Source organism: Petaurus breviceps, unplaced genomic scaffold, assembly GCF_028583685.1.
Source record: "Petaurus breviceps papuanus isolate PSGF00001 unplaced genomic scaffold, PetGlider_PUasm1.0 90895, whole genome shotgun sequence".
NCBI lineage: Eukaryota > Metazoa > Chordata > Mammalia > Diprotodontia > Petauridae > Petaurus > Petaurus breviceps.
The window spans coordinates 22,587,090-22,606,802 of NW_027187372.1; the positions used below are offsets into that span (position 1 = coordinate 22,587,090).

A 19,713-nucleotide genomic window follows, 5' to 3' on the forward strand; every position below is an offset into this window, starting at 1 on the left:
ATGTGCACCTGAAGCCTGGGGTGGGAGGCTTGTTTTTCAGTAGATACTCCTTGATTGGCCAGTGAGTCAATAAGGTTGTTACATTCTCTGAGCCAGGAGAAGGCTATATAAGCCCTGATGTGTAGCTTTGTTTTGGGACTCACTTTGAGAAGTATTCTGTGATTTGATCTGAATTCTGGGAAGCCATTGTTGAGAGTCCACTGGCTTTGAAAAACCCAGAATGTGGAAACCCAGATGTTGACTGGGTATGGATGTAATGGTTGGACAGTTTGTTTCTGTCTTGATAATTATGCCTGTATACTTTGAGGTTCAGGGTGCTGACCTTTTCTCCTGAACAAGGTAAACGATATATGTCTGACTGATTAAAGTAAGCTTGTTAACCCATTTTGAGTTGCTTTCCTTTAACAAAGCAGAAGAACCTGTGTGAGCAGGCACCCTGGGGACACTGGGGTGCTTGCTGCAACACTTCCCCAGGAGAGTGTGAGAGAAAACACTAACTTTTCCCTTTTTTTGTGTTTTCCTTGCTTAACACAGTGCCTGGCACTTTGTTCAGTTGTATCCTTCTCTTTGTGACCTCATGGATCATAGCATCTCCTACTGTCTAGGAGATTTTCTTGACAAAGATTGTGGAGTGGCTTGACATTTCCTTCTTCTACAGTAAACTTTCTTGATCTCTCTTGTTCTTGTTGTTCTTTTCTACCTCAGATTATCTTGGATGTATTTATCTACTTGGGGCTTTTTTCCTCCCAAAAGTATCTCTAGTACATAACATCAAAAATCATTCAAGTTCTTTGAATGATTGAACATAAACAGCCCTGGTTAATGACCTGACCATAAACATCAACTGAAGCAGGATGGTTTAGTATGCTCACCAAAAGTGATCATCTCTGTGGTGATAGAGATGAAATGTAAAGTTCAGTGTGACGGGTGTGGCAGAGTCAAGATGGCAGAGTAGAAACAGGACTTCCACGGGGCTCCAGCTCCCACCTCCTCCAATTTATGTAAAAGGTGACTCTGAAGAAACTTTGGAGCTACATAACCCACAAAATGACACAGAAAAGCTAACCTAACGCTGAGGACAGCCCAACAGGCTGGCAGGAATTGGCCAGCTCAGAATGCTGGGAGCAGAGCCCAGCCCCGCAGAAGCCAGAGGTTTTAGCCTCAGGGTGGCCACAACCTGCCCCCAGCTGGAGGGACTTCAGATCACCAAGATCTTGGACTGCAGCCAAGTGGCAGCTTTAGCTCCTGGCCTGCAGATTGTAGGGGGACCAAGCAAATGGTCTGAGGGGTAATTTCCCTTGCTCTCACCTACTTGGATCTAGATTGTGGTCTAGGATGGAGGTCCTGGGGTATGCAACCAGCTTGCCAGAGTGTGTGGAGGCTTCAGATAGGGCACCCAACTAATAGCTCCAGCAGTTGCAAAAACCCTAGCATTTGGTATGAAACTCCCCTGTCTGGTAGCAGAGTCCTACTGTGGCAAAAAGCCCAAAAGTCGAGTAATTGAGTGGCAACATGAGCAGGCAAAGGAAGCAAAGCAAACAGAGCAACCCAACTTTACATTCCTATTTTGGGGACAAAAAGTATCAAAGCATGGAACAGGAGGAAGGCAGTGAAGTCAGAATTCCTGTACCAAAAGCTTCCAAGAAAAATATAAGCTGGTTACAGGCCATAGAGGACCTTAAGAAAGATTTTGAAAAGCAAATAAGAGAAGTGGAAGAAAGATTGAGAAGAGAAATGAGAACCATGCAAGAAAATTATGAAATGAGAGTCAGCAACTTGACTGAAGAAAATAATACCTTAAAAAATAGACTAACTCAAGTGGCAAAAGAGGCTCAAAAAGGCAATGAGGAGAAGAATGCCTTAAAAAGCTGAATTTGTCAGATGGAAAAAGAATTTCAAAAGCTCACTGAAGAGAATAATTCCTTCAGAATTAGATTGGAGCAAATGGAAGCTAGTGACTTTATGAGAAATCAAGATACTATTAAACAGATCCAAACAAATGAAAAAATAGAAGGCAATGTGAAATATCTCATTGGGAAAATCATTAACCTGGAAAATAGATCCAGGAGAGATAATTTAAAAATTATTGGACTACCTGAAAGCCATGATCAAAAAAAAACAACAACCTAGAAATCATCCTTCAAGAAATTCTCAAGGAAAATTGCCCTGATGATTTAGAACCAGAGGGCAAAATAGAGGTTGAAAGAATCCACCGATCACCTCCTGAAAAAAGATCCCCAAAAGAAAACTCCTAGCAATATTATAACCAGGTTCCGGAATTCCCAGATCAAGGAGAAAATATTACAAGCAACCAGGAAGAAACAATTTGAATATTGTGGAAGCCCAATCAGGAGGATCTGGCAGCTTCTACCCCGAGGGATTGAAGGGCTTGGAATATGATATTCTGGAGGTCAAAGGAGCTAGGATTAAAACCAAGAATCACCTACCCAGCAAAACTGAGTATCATGTTCCAGGGGAAAATATGGTCATTCAGTGGAATAAAGGACTTTCAAGCATTCTTGATGAAAAAACCAGAGTTGAATAGAAAATTTGACATTAAGATACAAGAAGCAAGAGAAGCATGAGAAGGTAAACAGAGAAAAGAAATCATAAGGAACTTATCAAAGTTGTACTATTTACGTTCCTACATGGAAAAACAATAATTGTAACTGATGAAACTTTTCTCAGTATGAGAATAGTTGAAGGGAATAGAAATGTATATGTGTATATATTTATATATACATACATATATGTCTATATAGGAGGGTATATGGGTGTATGAATACATATGTGAGTGTGTGTATATATGTGTACAGGTATACATATTCAGAGGTCACAGGACCAGTTGAGTAGGAAGGAATGATATTTAAAAGGTGAAATTGAGAGGTGAGAGAGGAATATAATGAGAGGAGATGGGGTGAGACAAAATGGGCTAAACTATCTCATATAGAAGAGGCAAAGGAAAATGGTTACAATGGAGGGGAGGAACAGGAAGGCAAAAAGGAATGGGTCAACCTTATTCTCATTGAATTTGGCTTAGGGAGGGAATGACATACACACTAAATAGAGTGTCTCACCCTACAGGAGAGTAGGGGTGAATGATGGAAGGGAGGGCAGGCTGGGGGGGAGAGAAGTTGGAAGCACCTACTTTTGAAAAGGGACAGGATCAAAGTAGAGAATAGAACAAGTGGGAGGTGGGATAGGAGGGAGGGAAATATAATCAGTCTTTTACAATATATCCACTATGGAAATGTTTTGTATAGCTACACATGTACAACCTATACCGAATTGCTGATCTTTCCAGTAAGGGTGGGTGACAAGGGAGGAAGGGAATGAATTAAAAAAAGAAAAGTTCAAAGATTCCCTGTAAAGGATAAAGTAGATAGACCTTCCAGAAGCTTTTGGTGTCAAATGAGCTGGTTGCATCAAGACAGATGTTTAGGGATAATCACAGTTAGTGGCCCTAGAACAGATGATGATGATGATGATGATGATAGCTGGCATTTATATAGCCCTTTATGATTTGTAAATCCTTTTTCATAAAGACCTTTGGGGGGAAAAATGATCAGAGATGAAAACGCAGAAATCAATGTTAGGAGAGACCTAAAGAAGAAAGGAACCAGGCATTTATTAAATGTTTACTGTGTGGTAGGCACTGTGTTAAGCACTTTACAAATGTATTTCATTTAATCCTCAAAACAACCCTGGGAGGTATGTGCTATTATTATTTCCATTTTGCAGTTGAGGAAACTGAGGCAGACAAAAGTTGTGACTTTTTCAGAGTCACACAGCTGGTAAGTGTCTAAAGACAGATTTGAACTCAGGTCTTCCTCATTCTAGGCCCAGCACTCTATCTACTGTACCACCTAGCTGCCTAGATGCCAAGGAGGAAAGTGTATCCATGAATTTAACAGTGTCAAAAACTGCAAATAGATCATGTAGAATGAGTACTGAGAAAAAACCTCTAACTTTTATAGAATTCTTCCCTACCTGTTGTCTTCCTACCTATCCTGTGCTTTTACACTTTATTCCTGCAGTGTAATTTATGGTTTAGTGACACTATCTCCCCTCCCTTTCCTATCACATGACATTATTTCTCCCAACTCCAGGCCTTTTCACTGATTATTTCAATGCTTGAAATGTTCTCCCTTCTTGCCTATGCTTCCTGGCTTCCTTCAAAAGTCAGTTTAGATCTTTTTAGTTTAGTGTTTTTTGCTTTTTGGAGAGGGGAAGGCAGGGCAGTTGGGGTTAAGTGAAGGACACACAGCTAGTGAGTGTTAAGCAGGGATGCTTAGAGGTTATGGTGATGATTGAGAATAGATTTAGGAGAAATTAAATAGTGAGAGAAACTGAATGATGGGACTTTGTGATAGGAGGGAGGAATTTCTGAGTTCTTTATCATAGAGCCAGAAGAATTGTAGGTGAGGTGTATCTTAATAGGTATTGTACTTCAGCGAAGAAGAAAAGAAGAACAGAAGGGAGGAAGAAAAAAAAGGAAGGAAACAAGCATTTATTAAGCTTCTACTATATGACAGACACTGCTAAACACTTTACAAATATTATCTCATTATATCCTCACTACAACTCTGGGAGGTAGCTTTTATTTTTATTTTCATTTTACAGCTAAGGAAACTGATAGTTAAGTGACTTGTCCAGGTTCACATAGCTAATAAGTGTCTGAGGTGAGATTTGAACTTAGGTCTTCCTCATTGCAGGACCAGCTATCTCCTGTGCCATGTTATGGCATTTTAAGAGGTTGATGAAATGTTTGAAGGGACATCAGTGCACTTGAGCTTGTGCATGCACACACACACATACATACATGCACACTAATGTATGTATATTCTTATATTGAAGTCCATAAGTAGTAGAGAGGAAGATTTAACAAGGAGAAAGAATGAGATTGATCTGGATGTAGTAGATGATTATTATGCATTGGTTAAAGATGGTTGAATTTGTTCTCAGAGGAGGACTTTAAAATTCCTGAGTGATGGAGTCAGAAAGACGACAACTGGAAGTGAGAATGAAGAGCAAGGAGAAAGCCTTCTGACTTGGTATGTTGAGAAGAGTAAGAGGAGAAAAAACGACTAATACCGGAGAGGGAGGCTATGGATAGTTTTATTTGAGGAGAGCCAGACTTCTGTTAGCATAGGACAGTAGAATAAGTGTGAAGTAAAAGAATTCAGTGTGAAAGGAAGATTTGTGAAGAATAAAGGCATAGTAGAAATGGGGGATGTAGGACTATAAGTGATTGTGGAGAAGTGTAAGGCTGTGTGGATAGGGAAAGAACATGCAGAGAGAGAGCTGGGAAAGGGCTTTTTTTGCTTCAGCAGATATTAACTCTTAGTCATGGAGAATTGTGTGGAATACTGGTATTCTATATAGTAAGAATATAGATATGAGAGAATGTAAATGATATCAGAATTTTCCCTAGAAATAATATATATGAAATTTCTATGAACATTGTTCATGTTTACAGATTTATACTGCATTATCAGATCAACCAGAGTTTAGTTTTCATGGCTGTTAATTCTTATGAGATTATATGGACAAGACATTTAATTTAGCAAAAGTCTTTTATACCTTACAGGAACATTAGCATGTTGTAGAAATCGTTCTCCTCAGTTGCATTTGTTTGCTCTCTCTTGCTGACTCTTACAATTCCTCTGCTAAAATTTCTTTATTGAATTTTCCTACTGCTGCCCCTGATCTCAAACACCATCCCCAAACTCTCCCTTTTGGGTTGAAAGTCGATGCTTCAGAGAAAGGATGTACTTAAGATTGACTTTATTCTGCAGTATTCCTTTTCTTTACTTTTGGCAATACCTATTATTATTATTTTCTTCTTCTGAATTATATTTCCTCCTTTCTACTCCATTCCCAGACAACCAGTAATCACTTTCTAGAATGTTGTCATATTCCCTATCATTTAAGCTTGAGGAAAAGTCTCATGGTTTCCCGAAAAGCAACCAAATTTGTCAAACACTTGTATCCTTCCATCTGAACTGATTCTTGCCTGAGTCTACACTGCTGATTCTGGCCCACTAATCAGTTTAATTGCTTGGCCACCAAAAGAAATTATGCAGTCATGCAAAATACTTGTTAGAGCATTTTTGGAGTTATGAACAGAGAATGTCCTCTACTACATTTAGCCCAAAGGTGGTTTATTCCTTTCAAAGTTAAGCCTCTCACTCTTCTCCTTTTCCTCCCCAAACCAATTAGATTCCTTCACCAGAAGCAAGGTTTTACTCTTTTTACCACACACTCACCAGAAATATTTCCATAGTGCCATTGCAAACACTCTGTGTTATAAAGAATTGTTGTTCTCATCAGTTCCTTTTTCTCACTTTAAAAATTATGAAAAATCATCCCATAGGTCTTTGCTAACTTGCCTCCTTATTCTCAGGGATAAGCTAGCTATGTGTTTATTTTATTCTTTCACATTTAATATCTGGTGTGCTCCCATATGGTAGGAGCATTAATAAGTAGACATTTATCAATGAGTTTTAAAATTAATTTTCAATTCTATTAACACTTTTTAAATTCCTACTTTGCAAGGTATTATGCTTAGTAGGTAGGTAGTAGAGACAAAAACAAGAATGAATGTGTGTGTGTATGTGATATATGCAAAACAAACACAAAGTACTTTTGGTAGGGAGTATACTGGAAATGTGTGTATATGTATGTGGGAGTCAGGAAAGACTTCATGGAGAAGGGGGTGCTTTAGCTGAATCTTGAAGGAAATCCAAGAGGTTCAGTTGAGGAGAAAGTATATTTTAGGCATGTTGAGGTAGCCATTGCCAAGGCAGGGAGATGGGAAATAAAGTGTTGTGTGCTCAGAACAGCAAGAAAGCAAGTATGACTGGGTTGCAGAGGACAAGAAAGGTAGTAGCCATGTAGAATAAAAAAGACTAGAAAAGGTCCAGTGTCCTAGGAAGTGGCAAACTCAAGAATCTGCAGGAAGAACTTAACTATTTTAAAAGAGTTCTGTTTTATAGGTGGAAGGAGTCTGTAGAAATGTGTCCTATTGTCTAAGATTTCATTAGCTATATCTGTCTATCATAAGGTTATGATTTAGAAGTAGAAAGGACTTCAGAGACCATTTTATCCAACCCTTTCAATTGATAGATTATTAAACTGAGATTCAGAATATGTGACCTACCCAAGGTCTCACAGAATTTGAACTTGTTTAGGTACTTTTATACTAAAAGGTAGTGTTTTTTCCTTTATACTAATTGACATTTTACGGTATTCAGGAATTTATTTGCCTGCCAACAGTCTACCCATATTTTGAACAGAAGAGGACTTAAGCAACTTCTATGGAATCTACAAAGTAATATCTACCATCAAGAAGCCAGGGGAATGAAAATATCCTTGTAGCTTGTGTATCTGTCCTGAATTATCATTCAGTCATTGCTCTGACTTTCTCTATTTCAAGATATTGATAATTCCCTTTTTTGTAGAAACCACAGTTTAATTAAACTAGGTATTTTCCCCCCAGTGTGCATACTAGTATAAAGTATAATCACCTTTTTAGACAGGTATTTCAAGAGCTTTTAGAATAACAAGTGGATGGGGGAAAAAGAATAATGCCAAATTCTGACACTTTTTCTTTACCTTGGGAAAAAGGCACTGCATTTATCACATAGTAAAATAATTTCAAGCTATGATAACCTGGGGAAAAAAAGGAGAAATAAATTTATCAAGTAAAAATGCTTTGAAAAGTTGAAAATTCAGGGCAGTCCTTTATAAATTTCTTTAATTTGAGTAAAGTCTATAAGCTTATCTTTTCCTCCCCCCACCAGTGCAAGTCTGTTGAAATAATAAAACTCATTTATATAGTGCTTTAATATGTGCAAAGCTCCTTACCCCCCAACCATGTCCTAAGGTAAGTAGTATAACTATTTTTATTGAAAAAGAAAATGAGGCTGTGGAAATTAAATGATTTTCCCACGATTGAACATCTAGTAAAGTGTCAGCTGGCACGGTCTCCTGCTGATGAGTCCAGTGTCAGTGCTGTACCCTGCCTCTGTGATGGAAAGAGGAGGCTTCTAACCAGATCTTACTACTTTCTCACCAAAGACTTAACAAATTTCTCAAAAACTAGCAAAGGAAATTTTGATAATTCATTCAAAAAGAAAGATAGTTGTAGAATGGTTATGTTCTCACCTGTGTTCTACCCAATTAACAGGGACAGTTTTTATAATTAATTTGTTTTTGTTTGGATTTGTGATTTCATCTGGTAAGTGAGGAAATTCCTTCCACCCATGCATATGAACAACTGTTCTGCCAATTGAAAGCTTTAGAGAATTGCCTTAAGGCCCTGCTAAATGAGGGTATTAATGCCTACCTCCACAGGTTGTCTAGGAGATCAAAGAATATAATGGCTGTGAAAGTTCTTTGAAAAATTAAAGCTCTATAGCAATGTAAGGTAGTATATTGAAAAGGCAAACTTGAGATTTTGACAGATTTAGAAGGCTAAGCTATGAAATATCTTACTATTTAAAAGAGCTTGAAAAAAATTTCTTTTATACTTCTTTAAAAGTTTAATTCCTCAATTTCTGTACCTGCTCTCCTTCCCCTGGCCAGATCTAGTAGAAAGAATGGTGATCCTGAATTCTCAAGTCCGAGGATCTGGGTTCCCGTCCCACCTCTGGGACTCACTGCATGTGTGACACGGGCGTGAACCTTTCTGGGTCTCATTTTGCTTATCAATAAAATGAGGGGTTCAGATTAGATCTTTCAAATCCCTTCTGTCTCTTAGTCTGTGATCCTAAGGAAAGAGAGGAGAGCACTTTTTAATAATATTTTCAGACATTGATTTTGGAAACAAAGTTGCTAGCTTGCCTTTTTGTTTCGAATAGTGGTTAAGTGTGGTTTCATCACTGAATTTGTGACAAAGTACTGAAATTCAGTTTTAAAGTGGATTGTGGCAGACTTTCTTTAATGGGCCAAAGTTGCATTCTTTGGTTGTCCTGTGGGTATGTTTCTCTGAAAGGCTAGTGATTTTGCTAAAATGATACATACTTTAGCTACATTCTTAGGGATGGGGGGGGGGGGGGAGGAGCTTCTTCCCAAATTTTCAGAGCCAGATAACATTTCAAAACCCTTGAACCTCCCAAATGTTACACAAACTATTACCTTCAAAACAGAGCCCAACAACTGAATTGTTGCCATCTAGAGATGAGAAAATTACTAGAGATTTTAGTGATAAGAGAGTGATAATGGTTTTTGGACTTAAAGATTTCTGGAAGAGGTTACTATGTTTGGTTTGGTCTATAGGAATCCAAGTGGATTTTATGGCACCTGATAATTAGTGTATGTACATTTCATGTTATCACTGAAGTCATAGTAAATAAGCAATATTATTCATATCAATAATTGGTACTACTTTTATATGTCATAATTCAAAAAGTCTTAGGAAAAAACGTTTAGTCAAAGAATCTGTCTTAGTGTCCCAGCTCTGCTGTCTAATAAAACCTTTGTGACTTTGAATAGGTCAATTAATTTAATGAACGTAAATTTCCTAATTGGGGGGTTGGATCTGAATGCTCTCTTAGGCTCCTAATTCTATATTTGAGGAAGGCTTTGATTCTTAATCAGGAGTATTCTTTTGTTTATGAATGAAAGAATTCGTCTGTTTATCTAATGACTTTATTTTGACAATTTCTAGATAGTCCTTTATCAAACTTGTGATAGCATCCTAGTAATTATTATAATTTTACTATTGTTGCCAGATGGTACTGTTATAAAGAAAATTACTCATCAGATGAGCCAGCCTCAGATTGTTAGTTCTCTTTTTCCCATGAATATTACAAATGTATATTTTGGCCTCTTCATAGTCTTTACTAATTAAGTGATAGAGAATTAATATAAGCAATAGGTTTTAGTACAGATTTTTTTAAAGATTAATTTTACATTTTGTATTTTAGTGGAATGTGTTGCAATTTAGAGCCAGACAAATGTAAGGCTATCTTTTGGGGAAATCATTTGAAAGTGTCTGACTCTTTATTGCAAACTTTTATCAGGGTAACTGCAAAAGGAGCCTTTCACATTTCTTCTTTACTAAGGAAACGTCTTGATACTTTGAGTGCAGTAAGATATTCCTTTTAATTCATTGATTTATTCATTTGATTCAGCAAAACATTTACTCTGTATAAGGGACTGTGCCAGGTGTTGGGCAACATTGAATGATTAAACAAGATGTAGTCTCGGTCTCCAGTAGTCAATATATTCTGCTAGGGACTGGTAAAAAATTTAAATTTTAAATTGATTGAATATGTAATTTCATTGGTTATAGAGAACTCCCTGTGAGGAACTTCCTGCTTCTAATGAAAATTGGCAACTACTTTGTAATTTATGAGCTTAGAGACCTTTTTAATTTATGACCTTGTCTGGGGGACACTGAACAATTAAGTGATATGTCTAAGTCACAAAGCCATTATGTATAAGAGGAAGAACTTGAACCCATATCTTCCTTGGAGGCCAGCTTTTGTTCCCCATTGCCTCTCATATACATTTGGAATAAGGATGTGACCAGAGGGTAATCACTGATTAATTATCAATTGCAGAAAACAAATCAGTGAATGTCTTTCATTTAATTTCTTAAAACTGGTAATGGTAATTATGGTAAAAAACTGAAATGGTAAAGGGACAAATGTTAAGGCCTTATACTTGGGTGAAAACAGTTTCACAAATTTAAGGTAGGGAAGGAAAGTGAGGGTAAATAAGCTTTTATTTATTTATTTTTAAAACTTTAGTATTTTATTTTCCTTTTTGTGTAGGTTATACATGCTTAGTTCTGCAAAACAGTTCCCTAAAAGTCATGTTGTGTAAAAAAAAAAAAAAAGACAAAAAACCTCCCCAAACTGCAAGAAAAATAAAGTTAAAAAAAAAAGTATACTTCATTATCACTTCTTTGTCTAGAGACGAATAGCATTTTTCATTATAAGTCCCTTCGGAACTATCTTGGATCATTGTATTACTGAGAATATCTAAGTCATTCACAACTGATCATCCTACAATATTGCTGTTACTTTGTACACAATACATTTCACTTTGCATTAGCTCATATATGTCTTTCCCTGTTTCTCTGAGAGCATTCTATCATCATTTCCCATAGTACAAAAGTATTCCATCATAATCACATACCACAGTTCAACTGTTCCCCAATTGATAGGCATCCCCTCAATTTCTAATTCTAGAGAAGAGCTGCTATAAAATTTTTGTATATATAGGTCCTTTTTTTTTAAAAACGTCTTTTGGGATACAAACTTAATAGTGGTATTGCTAGCTCAAAGGGTATGCATGATTTTATATCCCTTTGGGCATAGTTCCAAATTGCTCTCCACGATGGTTGGATTTGTTCACAACTCCAACAGTGCATTTTCCCCACATCCCCTTCAATGTTTGTGATTTACCTTTTCTGTCCTATTAGCTAGTCTAATAGGTACGAAGTAGTACCTCAGAATTGTTTTAATTTGCATTTCTCTAATCAGTAGTGAGTTAGAGTATTTTTTCATATGGCTATCTGAAAACTAATCATATCTTTTAATCATTTAGCAGTTGGGGAATGGCTCTCATTTTTATAAATGGAACTTTGTTTTCTGTATGTTTGAGAAATGAGGCCTTTATCAGAGAAACCTGCTTCAGTTACTATTGTTAACTCCATCTTCTTAACTCCCCCAACCCCACCCCCATTTATTCTATTCTTCTCACCTTTCACTCTGTTCCTCCACAAAAGTGTTTTACTTCTGACTACTCGCTCCCGCAATCTGCCCTCCTTCCTATCCCCACCTCTTTTTTTTTTTTATCTCCTTCCTCTCCTACTTCCTGCAGGGTAAGATAGATTTCTATACCCAATTGAGTGTGTATATTATTCTCTCTTGGAGCCAATTCTCATGAGAGTAAGGTTCTCTAACTACACCTCACATTCCACCTCTTCCCGTCCTCTATAGAAACTTTTTTTTTTTGCCTCTTTGAACAAGCTTTTATTAAGAATGTACTGTGGTCAGGCACTGTGCTAGGCACTTTACGGATGTGCTTTCATATGATCCTTTCAGTAATCCTATGAGATAAGTGTATTATTGTCCCCATTTTACAAATGTGGAAACTGAAGCAGGCAAAGATTAAATGATTTGCCCTGGTCATATAGTTAGTTAATGTCTGAGGCTAGATTTAGATCTTCTAGGCCCAGTACTCAGAGACATCTAGCAGATGTGTCTAGAAAGTTGTACCACTGAAAAAGATATGGGAGATTTAGTAAACCATTAACTTTAAGTGAGTAAGCTTTTTGATAAGGCAGTCAAGAAAATTTGTGTATTTCTAGGTTGTATTAAGAGAGGCAGAGTATTGAATAGTGGGGATATAATATCACTGTATTGTGCCTTAGTCAAATCACATCTGCTTTACTGTTTTCTCTTCTGGCACGACATTTTAGGAAGAAATTATTTCAGTAAGCTAGAGGAACAACCAAGATAATGAAAGGTTTTGAAATTCTTGTCAGGTGAGAATTTTTTGAAAGAACTAAGGACCTTAAAGTTACAGGAGAAAAGTAACCTCTATTTTTCTTTTCTTTTTAAAATTTTTATCTATTTTGAACTTAAATACAAAAATACAAAAGAAGGAACATTTCTGTCTACACAGCACAAATGAAAAGAGGATACAATATAAAACCATGAATTTCCATTTCACTCCATTTACTTTTTTTCTTTTGAAAACTATGTTATTGTTTGCTTTGTTTTCAAAGCTACCCTGCTTTTCTGTGCTTTCTTCTAAGTTTTCTTTTGTTTTCTGCTGTGTACTTTTTATTTTTATTTTTTCTCTCTCTCCTATGCCTACCCCAGAGAAGACTACCATCAGGCAAGTGTGTGTGTGTGTGTGTGTGTGTGTGTGTGTGTGTGTATGTATGTTTAGGTATGGACCTGTTATCCTGTGTGTGTAAAATAATACATTCTTTAACATCTGTTCTTTCTTTGGATGTGAGTAGGATCTTTCTTCATAGTTGTATAATTTATGTTTTATATATATATATTTTAAAAGCAATTGGGGATAAGTAACTTGCCCAAGTTACACAGCCAGTTTGTGTGTGTGTGTGTGTGTGTGTGTGTGTGTGTGTGTGTGTGTGTGTGTGTGTTAAGTATCTGAGGCCCCGACTCCAGGGCCGCCTCTCTTACTCACTACGCCACCTACCCACCCCTTATATATAATTTTGTAGTATTTATAATACTGAAAATGACTTAATCATTCAAATTTGTTTTTAGAACAATATTGCTGTTACTGTGTACAGAATTTTCTTGGTTCTACTCATTTAACTCTTCATTATTTCATGCAAGTCTTTCCATGTTTTTCTAAAACCAACCAGCTCATCATTTCTTGTAATACAGTAGTATTCCACCACAGTCATATACCACAACTTGTTTAGCCATTCCCCAATTGACAGGCATCCCCTTAAGTTCCAGTTTTTTTTTTTTTTTTGCCACCATAAAGAGAGTTGTTGTAGATATTTTAGAACATATAAGTTCTTTTCCTTTTTCCCTAATCAACTTGGGAAACAGACCTAATAGTGGTATTTCTCGGTCAAAGGATATAGGGAGTTTTATAACTCTTTGGGCATAATTCCAGGTTGCTCTCCAGAATTGTTGGATCAGTTCACAGTTCCTCCAATAGTGAATTAATGTCCTAATTTTTCCACATCCCCTCCAACATTTGTTGCTTCCCACCCTTCTATCATTTTAGCCAGTCTCATAGGTACAAGGTAATATTTTTCTAATTAATAGTGATTTAGAGCATTTTTTTCATATTTCTGTAGTTTTGGTTTCTTTATCAAAAAACTGTTCATATAGCCTTTGACCATTTATCAGTCGAGGAATGTCATATTATACATTTGATCAAGTTCTTTATGTATTTGAGATATGTGTGACCTTTATCTGCGAAACTGTCTGTAAAATTTTTCTCACAGCTTTAAAGGTTTTATGTCCGAATTTATGTTCAGCTTTTACAAAGATACTATGTACCTCTAAAAAAAAGGTATATTTCTTTCTCTTCCCACTCAATTCTGTCCATATATCCATCATATCCAGCTAATCTAAGATTTGGTTCACTTCCTTCTTTTTAACTTGTTTCTAATTTTTTTTTTTTTGGTTATATTTATCTAATTCTGAGAGGGGAAGGTTAAAGGCCCATACTAATATAGAATTATTATCTGTTTCCACCTATAATTCATTAAACATTTCCTTTAAAAAATTAGATGCTATAGCATTTGGTGCATATAGGTTTAATACTGATATTGCTTAATTTTTTATGGTACCTTTTATGATAATATAGTCTCCCTCTTTATCTCTTCCCTTATCCTCCTATTCCTTAATCTACCCACCCTTCTATGAATTCCTCATTTATCTTCTCACCCTTCCCTCCTACTTTTTGATCTATATACCCTATTCTAAAAGTCCCTCCATTATCCTGTCCCCTCACTGTCCTATTTTTTTTTTCTATAAATTTAGAAGACTTATTTTTTTAAAGCAATTGGGGTTAAGTAACTTGCTCAAGGTTACACGGCCAGGTGTTTCTGGGTAGGTGCTAAGTGTCTGAGCCTGGATTCGATCCCCAGGTCATCCCGACACTGGAGCCGGTGCTCTTACTCACTGTGCTACCTGGCCTCCTCAAGGAAGTTGTGGCAGTTTGCCCAAACAGGGACATGAACCCTGGACCCTCAGATTAAAAGTCTGATGCTCTACCGACTGAGCTATCTGGGCCCACAATTTAGAATACTTTTTAACCCTTCTAGATGTATATATTATTCTGTCTGTAACCCAGTTCCAATGAGAATAAGGTTCTAGCACTACACAGGCACTCTACCCTTATGAATGGTATCTTATATGTCAGATTTTCCTTTTTCTTTTTTGTCACAAATACCTGAAAATCTTTTAATTCATTGAATATCTTTTTCCCCCCATTCAGGATTATACTCAGCATTGATGGAAGTTATTCTTGGTTGCCAATCCAACTTCTTTATTCTTTGAAATACAGTGTTCCAAGCCTTTTGATCTTTTAATGTAGAATCTGCTACAACTTTGTTTGAGTATTTAAATTGTTTTTTTCTTGTTGCTTATGGTATTTTCTCCTTAACCTGGGAGCTTTGAAACTTCGCTATGATGTTCCTGTGAGTTTTCATCTTAGGTTCTCTTTCAGGTGGTGATAAATGGATTTTTTTCCGCTTCTGTTTTACTCTCTTGTTCTTGAATTTCAGGACAGTTTTGCTTAATGGTTTCTTGTAATATCATATTTTATGTTATAACTTTCAGGTAGTCCAATAATTCTGTGGGGTCCTGATTGGGGAAAAGTTATAAAATACAGTAATAAGTGAAAAGTCATAAAAATTTAAACTCTGTGAAAGATAGAAGCCTGAACATGGTGATCTGTTAACAAATCATAGCTTAGATACAGAATGCACTGAGTCTTAACTTAAGATATTATGATCTATGAAAATCATAACAAAAATATTGTGACCAGCACATGATCAATACACAAACTCATGTTTGGATATAACATTAGCTTAATGCCCAAGCTCATTAATAAACAGAAAACCAAAAATATCTACCATTCAATGGGGATGAACTCTCTAAATCCTCCTTCCCTTATCTGTTTTTTACAATTACCATGGAGATTTTGGGGGTTCTGAGCGGGTATCCACTACACTATCTGGCCACTGACCCAGACCGAAGATTGCCCCTGTTTGTAAGTGTTCATAATGATTGATTAAACTACTACCTCTAATCAATCTGGAGATAATTGACCTCTTCCTTTTGTTTTCAAAAGAACAGCCCACAGTTATGGGGGAGGTACAGGGCTCTCCAGACAGGGGAATTCTGGACATTATAAATTCTTATATTGTCTTCCCTTGATTTGTGCCCATTATCAGTTGTTTTTCTAATGAAATGTTTCACATATTCTTTTTTTTTTACTTTTGATTTTGTTTCATTATTTCTTAGTGTCTTATGTCTTTAGCTTCCCCTTGCCCAATTCTAGTTTTTAAAGGAGTTATTTTCTTCCTTAAATTTTTTGATCTTTTTTTCCCAATTGGTTGACTTTCTTTTCATAATTTTCTTGGATTACTCTTATTTTTTTCCCATAATTTTTCCTCATTCTCTCTTATTTGATTTTTAAATTCCCTTTTAAGCTCTTCTAAGAACTCTTTGGATTTGTAACCATTTGAAATTTTTTTTAAGTAGGACTGACTTTTTAAACTTTTATCTTCCCAGTATGAAACCAGATCTTCTCTATCCTCATAGTAACTATCTATTGTTGTTTTTTTTTCTCCTTTGCTTAATCATCATCCTTATTATTATTTTTTTTAGCAGCCTATTATTATAGTCAGATTCTAGTCCCTGAGGTGTGGGAGATGCTGTGCCTCAGGCTTCAAGTTTTTCTTACTGTTGTTTTCCAAACACTGTCTGGAGACCTGACCTTGCGTACTCCTCTCTGCCCCTGAGACATAACTAGAGCCCCCAGACAATATCTCTGCAAACATTCCTGATCTCTACTGTCCCGCTGATCGCTGCAAACTTCAGCTTACCGTTCTGCCCTGGCACTGAAATCAGAGACTCTCCTCTCTTTGCAGGTACCCACAGCCAGCAAGGTTCTTGACCCTCTGCCACAGCACTCACTGAGCATGTGGATATTCTCCTTCCACAGAGCAACCTGGGACCATGTCTGGTTAGTACAACTGGACTTGGCATTTTGTGACAATGTAATGTCCTTCAGTCTTTCCCTACTCAGCTTTCTGAGCCCTATATTCTCTGTGAGGTGAAAGTTCCTGAAGCAGGGGATGCTGCCCAAACCTATCTGCCTCCAGGGCTTGTTGATTATTAATTTAGGGGAGTCTGCCTGGAGGTGTTTGCACTTCAGTCAGGCCAGATCTCTGCCTTGGGTGATAAGGTCTTTCCTAAGGTCCTACCAAGTTCTCTTAGATGGACGATTGCTTTCCCCTAACTTTTAATTATTTTTGGCAGTCAAAGATCGCTTTGAGGTGATGGTTTAACTTGTTGAAGGGAGAAATTTGGAAAGCCTGGAATTTCCTGTATTATTCTACCATCCTTCCAGAATCCTCTCTGAACTTTTCTTAGCATCATGGTATCATATTTTAAGATTTTGAAGGGATTTTAAAGACCATCTAGTCCAACCCTCATTTTATAGAAGAGGAAACTGAGACTCAAGGGGATTAAGTGATTTGCCCAAGGTCATGCATTTAGTGAACACCAGGGTTGGACTTGCACCCAGATCCTCTAACTACATACTCCAGAGCTAACACTCTTTCTTTCTACTAGACTGTTCTGCCTCCCTTAGTCTGGCCATGTAGGGCAGGAGCAAGGAGAGAGAGAAAGAAGGAGAATTAATATATAATCCAACTTGTAATAGAGTACTGCTTCCTTAAAAAGATATGTACTGTCATTAACTAAATTCTTCTATATCAGAAGAAGAGAAAGGGAAAGACCAGTAAAGTTAGGCAGATAACTTATGGGCCAGACCATAAATCGCTTTTGGCTTGTAAATTGTGGAGCACTTATTAAAAGATAAGATTTAAGTAAATGTATCTTGGTACAATCACAATTAATCATATAATCATTAAATCCCCGTAGGGTGGGGGTGGGGAGGGAATCCCAACTCTGACGCTTACCAGTGTGACCCTAAGCAAAATCACTTCCTTAGGCTTCAAAATGAAGAGGTTGGTCTGGTCACTGAAGTCCCTTCCTACTCTATATCTATTCTCCCATGAGATAAAGATAAAAACATTCTTACCCTCAGGACATGTATAGTATAAATATTTTTTTATGCTTGTAAATGAATTTCTTTTTTCAGCAGTTTGATCAACTTAGTAAAAAATGTAATTTCAAGATCCCAGAAAGGGAGTTCAATTTAAAAATTCAATTCAATGAACATTTATTTAGTGCAGGTTATGCATAAAAAAGAAGTAAAAATGATATTGACACTGTTTCCAGGTTTTTAATTTAATAGTGGGAAGGGGGTGAGAAGGGGAGGGAGGACAAGAGATGTACTACAGGGGCCAAGGTAAAGAGGAGGGGCCAGGTAGTAGAGGATGTATAATTCAAGGAGCCCCTGAACATTGTGTACACTGTCCTAGAAGCCAGTGGCAAAGAGAATAGCAAGAATTAGGACTGATTGGGGCAGCTAGGTGGTGCAGTGGATAGAGCACCAGGCATGGAGTAAGAAAGACCTTAGTTTAAATGCAGCCTCAGATACTATAGTGGCAACCACACTGGCATCCCCAGGATGGGTGCTAGCACAGGTTTTTAGATCCGCTTTACTAGGAAAGATAGCTATTTAAGGGGTCAACAATCTTTTAAATTGCATTCACTAGTTCAGGGGAAGAGTCAGCATCCTGAACTTCAGAGAAAATACAGAGAAATAAAGACCAACAGACAAGGCTTCGACTCCCTGAATCAACTATATACTTTATATACATACCTGGATCAAGAGTGCCTTTATATCTGAGCAGTCAGGGAGCTCTGAACATACAGCCACTCACAATCTTGACCAGGAATCACAAGATCCTTCTCATAAGTGAACCCCCAAAGCAAAATACCAACTCAGAGTATATATACACGTCTCAAGCCAGAAGGCATCACAACCTTAGACTCAGTGCCTAATTAGAAATTAGCAAAAGGTGTGAAAGCTTTCCTACAAGCAAGCCCCCCCTCAGCAAGCTTCCCTTAATGGGCTACTGTGAGGTAGGTGGGGAAGATCTTATATCCCATTAACATTACAGACACAAGCTGTGTGACCTTGGGCAAGTCACTTAACCCCAATTGCCTAAAAAATAATGGAATTAGAACTGATGATCATCATAGATACTATGGAGAGGTTGAATGAAGACCTGAAAATATGATTATATTTAGTTATAAAAGGGGGTCTTTGGTGACCTTGGAGAGAACAGTTTTAGTAGACTGGTATGTAGTAGCCAAAGCAATAACTCAAGGCAGTCATTTGAATATTTTTAGAGTGAATCACAGTGTTCATTGCTAAATAGATTTATTTTCTTGTCTAGCATGCAGTGAAATTACCTGAAAACCATTGTTTTCAGTGGAAATCAGTGAACAAGGAAATCATTTGTGTAAACCAGTCTCTTAAAATATTCTTGTTTAATTTCTGAGTTATAGGTGTTTGAAGTAAATACTATGGATTTTTTCTCTTATATGCCAAGCCCTTTTCTATCCTGTTATTAATAAGCATAATAAATCTTGACTTTAGTAAAGATAAAACTAAGCCAGCAGGTGTCAGCAAGAACCATAATAAGATTAATAGTCTTGATAGTCTCAACCTTGTTTGTTACTTTCATGCAGTAGTTCAATTTGAACAACTTAAAAAAGAGGTTAGATTATGTTGGACATTTCTCTTCATTCTGGACTAGAATTCTTCTTTCACAGCATGTTTCCTTAAAAAGAAAGGATCAAATGTTTAGGAGATCATGTCTAAAGTATAGGAATAGTTCTAAAAAAGAATCTATTAGGAAGAATCTTAGTTCAAAGCAAATGTTTGCCATCTGTTATCTACTTCCCCCCCCCCCATTTCTCACCTTAACACTGACTCTCCCACCAGTAAACCTATGTAACTTAAAAATTCATGTTTAACATTAAATATTTTTTGGATAGAAGAATACTTTCACAAAAGGATATCTAATCATAAATTAACAGATTA

At 36.9% G+C, this 19,713-nt stretch overlaps 1 protein-coding gene and 1 non-coding gene across 5 annotated transcripts in view; one reads left to right on the top strand and one right to left on the bottom strand.

The window, feature by feature from the left end:
- NEK7 (NIMA related kinase 7) overlaps window positions 1-19,713 on the top strand; it is a 233,458-nt gene that overhangs the window by 36,978 nt on the left and 176,767 nt on the right. Inside the window, exon 2 of one of the 4 annotated variants that reach the window (XM_069074497.1) lies at window positions 16,619-16,713. The exons of the other annotated variants lie outside the window; for them this stretch is intronic. The gene's annotated coding sequence lies outside the window, so the exon portion shown is untranslated. The remainder of the gene's footprint in view (window positions 1-16,618; window positions 16,714-19,713) is intronic. 4 annotated transcript variants of the gene reach the window in all.
- On the bottom strand, window positions 14,681-14,753 carry TRNAK-UUU (transfer RNA lysine (anticodon UUU)). Its single transcript has one exon. It is a non-coding gene; the product is annotated as a tRNA-Lys (tRNA).